This window comes from Morus notabilis, unplaced genomic scaffold, assembly GCF_000414095.1.
Source record: "Morus notabilis unplaced genomic scaffold, ASM41409v2 Scaffold290, whole genome shotgun sequence".
In the NCBI taxonomy this organism is placed as follows: Eukaryota; Viridiplantae; Streptophyta; class Magnoliopsida; order Rosales; family Moraceae; genus Morus; species Morus notabilis.
The window spans coordinates 222,231-226,809 of NW_010358749.1; positions in this window are offsets into that span (position 1 = coordinate 222,231).

A 4,579-nucleotide genomic window follows, 5' to 3' on the forward strand; every position below is an offset into this window, starting at 1 on the left:
TTTGGGAGGGCCAAGAAAGTTTAGTAGGCCTTTTTCTATTTATAGATTTGACTTTTTTCATTCAAATTGAAGCGTGATATTTTTTTTTTAAATTTTAATTATAAAAATATTAAATATAATATTTTTTAAAAAATTTTAATTATAAAATTTAAAATTTAAAATTTGAATCATAATATTAATAAATTCTTAAAAATTTGATCTGGGTTCCTTTTTTTTAAGAAAAAATAATTTAGATAATTTATACGAATGGTTTCTAACATTTTTAAAAGGTGTCAATTTGGTCTTTAACTTTTTTTTGACGAAACGAATCTCAAACTATTTAAAAGGGTGCAATGTAATCTTTTACGTCAAATGTCGTCTAAAAAGGTAACGATACAGTGCACATGAGATATCACGTGGCCCGTGTTTTAGTTGAAAAGATGAAAATGCCCTTAATTACTGTTATCTTACTTGTTTTCCGCCCCAATCTTCGAGTACTCAGTTTTATTTTTTTTATTCATTCCGTTCATCTTCTTCATTTGGATAGAACGATTTAGGGTTTCAGACCGGTGTTTGGGGATTGCGTTTTCGAGCAAATCACGCATGGGACAGTTCTTATTCCGGACCAGGCTTCAAATAGTGACGGCAACGGTGAAAGGCAAAGTTCAAAATTGGGTTGACGATGGTAGTTCGGCGGAGAAAAGCCACCGATATATCGTAACTTTCTTTGTTTCTGGACCGGAATTTTATTCCTATTTCTTGGTAAAATGAATAACCTAAATGAGACCATTTTTTGGGGATTTTTTCTAGAAAAGTGTTGTTATGGTATATGGTTTAGTTTTGGGAATTTTGTTTAGGAATGTGTTGTTTCCGCAAGTTTTTTAGGGGTTGATTCAGTGGTGGTTGTTAGTACTATATTATTTGGTTTCATTGCACGAGATAGTAGATTCTTAACTTGGTGTTGGTTTGTATTCAGTGAGGAAATATTATAGTAATTGTCCTGAGTAACTGTTTATTTTATGCATTGATAGTTTGATTCAATGTTTATTTTATTCATACACCTAAAAATTTTGCAGCTCCTGATAATGTTGATATGTACACTTTGAAAGTCCACCATGGCGGTGGCATATTTGACAGGATGGCATTATATGTTATGTTAGAGGTGAAGTAATTTTTTTTATTGGGTTGACAATGGGTAGCATACAGAGAATTGGAAGATCTTGCAACTGAGATTGGGTACAAAGGCAATATGGATTATTATTTTAAGGATCCAACTAGGCATCGTTTTTACCCTATAACAAGTAATCACGAGATTGTTCAAATGTTTGATAAACATTATCCTGGTACAGAAATCAATGTTTATTTCAGTGAGACCAGAGCCACTACAAATTTTGGTACTGGTTTTTAACAGCTCCTTCCACAATGGCACATCACTCACAATCTTAAACGCCAAATTTGCCTGAAGTTGAAACATATCTGGGCCAATACATTACAGAATAAACAATCCAGACACAATCCAAATTCCTTGATTACTACAATTTAAGCTTACAAACAAGAATCACCATTACAATAATAAACAAATATTTCCATTTGCACACTCTGCATTCTGTAGGATTAATTAGCTTTTGCATTGCCTTCAATTGATTCTCCAAAAATTTCTCTCTTGCGTGGTCTGCATTTTCTCAAGTTGAGCCTCCAAATCATTTACCCTTCTCAGCAATCCAGGTATGATCATCTTTGATCTTCTACACATAGGCGGGTCTTTCCAGACAAAATATTCACATCCATCGCGCTAGAATACAGATGAGAAGAAATGAATTTCAATTGAAAATCTAAAATTTCATACTTTTAACAATTGAATAAACCAAAATCATAGTTTATCCTATACAAATGGCACCTATAGAATCTGCGTCCAAGGTTCAAGTCCGTCCAGGAAGTCATCACCTTCGTCAACTTCAGAATCTTACAATCACATAATGGGTTTTCTTCCATTGCTCCCTTTGCAGCCTAGCAGCCCCAAATCAAAGATAAAATTTCACAAACCCTAAATTGTACACGATAAAATCAGCCCAAAATCTCCCAGCATGTGATTTTACACATACACCTCAAAAATATGGGCTACGTGATATCTCACGTGCATTGTTCTGTTATTTTTTGGACGACATTTGACGGAAAGACAACGTTGCACCATTTTAAATAGTTTGTGGTTTTTTTCGTCTAATAAAAAAATTAAAGACTAAATTATCACATTTTAAAAAAATTTAAAAACTATTCGTACAAATTACCTAAATAATTTTGATGTCCTGTATTAAAATAAAATTGGACCTATGGTGCTCCGACCTTTTTGAGTACCCGTAGAAGGTAGAACATGTAAAAAGATTGTTTGACCGCGTTTGTATTGGATATGAAGCATCGGCCGCATGATATTAACGTGCAACATACCGCAGTGTAGTGGAAACGAAAGTGGATTATTTATGGAATTCCCGTGGCGCTAGATGGTTTTAATTTTTATCAGACACTACACATTGTAGGGGCCAGTAAATTAATAAACATAGAGTACGCAAATGATGGTGTGAAACAAACATGTGGTCGGCGGTTAGGGAAAAAAATAAAGAGGTTTTATGTTTTGAAATTGAACTTCAAAAATGGGTTTGGATGGATTTTATTTTATTTTTTTGCATGAAACTTCAAAAGCCATTTCAGACCACTTTTTGGAATTATTCTTTCAAACAATCAGACTTTGCACTCTCTTGTAGTGAAATAGGTGTTCGTTCAATAAAAAAAAAAAAAAAAGCAATCTACCACGACTTTCCTTGCAAAGTTTTCTTTTTCATTTGAGAAAATTACCAAATAAAAGAAAAATCCCAATTGTAAATTCAGGTTTATAGTTGTTCTATTGAAACTCTTGGCCAATCAAGTATGCTAACAACGTCTAATCATAAACTAAAAACACCTAAACCACAGCACCAATTTTCAACTCCGGGTTCTCGTTAATTTTATGTGTCACAATACCATTTCAAATTCTAAGAGAAAAAGACTTTCCTATAGAAAACCACATGTACGATTGAAGACTTTCCTATAGAGAAAAAGACTTTCCTTCACTTCACCGCATGCACAGAGGCTCAAAGCAGGAAAAAAAAAAAAAAAGATGGGCATGAAGAATGAGCAAAAGATGGTCAGAAGAAAAAAGAAAGGGAGAAGATAGAGTGATAAATTTTCACCATGGTACATCGTCAAAGCAAAACAAACCCCAAACAATTTGTAAAAAATCGAATAGCAACCAAAGGCAAACCCAATGGAGTAAGAAAAATAAAAATTAAAAGAATAGAGATGTTAGGAAGAAAAAGAGAGAGAGAGATAGAATATGACCGTAGGGCCCACAAGTGAAGTTTTTTATTAAAAGAATAGAGATGTAGATGATAAAACATTTAAGTAGGGCCGGTAATATGGGTCACGACACGACGACACGACTCGAAAACGACACGAATTTTATATGTTAGGGTTGAAAAAAGAGGTTCGGGTCAGATTAGGTCGACCTGAAATTGACACGAAAAATACGGGTCAATTTTGGGTTGGACCCGCCGAACCCGAACACGACACGAAACTCGTAAAAAACTAAAAAATACATATATTTTTCATTACATATTTTAAATTTTATTATGAACTTGTGATATCATGATAGTTATATTCAAAATCTTATACTATTATTTGCTTAATTTCAATGGATGTTATTGTAATTTAGTGTGTTATGAATTTTAAGTTATTTCTAATATGTAAAAAATAAATAAAAGTATACAATTTTCGTGTCAATTTCGGATTCACGGGTCAATTTCGTGTCACGGGTCATTTTCAGGTCGTGTCGTGTCAACTCGTAAAGTGGTCGTGTCGTGTTCGTGTTGCGGTTTTTAAAAACTTTCGTGTCACAGGTCGTATTCGGGTTGAGTGCAAATTTTTAAAAAAATGATCAAAACACGATACGAACACGACACGTGACACGAATTGTCACCCCTACATTTAAGACCTGTATATTTCATCAATTTAAATTTTATTATAATCAAAAAATTTTAAAAATAGTTATATTTAATTTTTTTATTACAGTAAAAAAATTTTACAAAAAATTATATCTTAATTTAAATTAACGAACTAAACAGACTTTAAAAAAATCATACCAAAATTACTTCAACATTTGCACTAGTGCTGAAACTTTAGACGGGCCGCTCGTGACCACCGAAAAGTTCAAATTTTGGCCTGAGTACTGAACCCGAACTGCCCAAAAATTTGGGCTGCCCGACCCGACCCGAATTTCACCATGGACGGGCTTTGGGCATGAGGTGCTTGCCCGTGCCCGGTCGGGCTTCCCGATGCCCGACCGGCTGCCTGAATTTTCAAAATTTTTTATATTATATTTTTATATTGTATAATTTGTATTTGTATAATTATAATGTGTACAATTTAAAATTTAAAATGAATACACGAACTATATAAAAAAATTTATTTCTTCATTGATTTTTAAATTTGTAATTCATGATTGCCTCGTTAAAAACCTTACCAAGAAAAACCCAATTGGGATAAAAACTTGGTAAGGAAAAAAGAGTGCAAT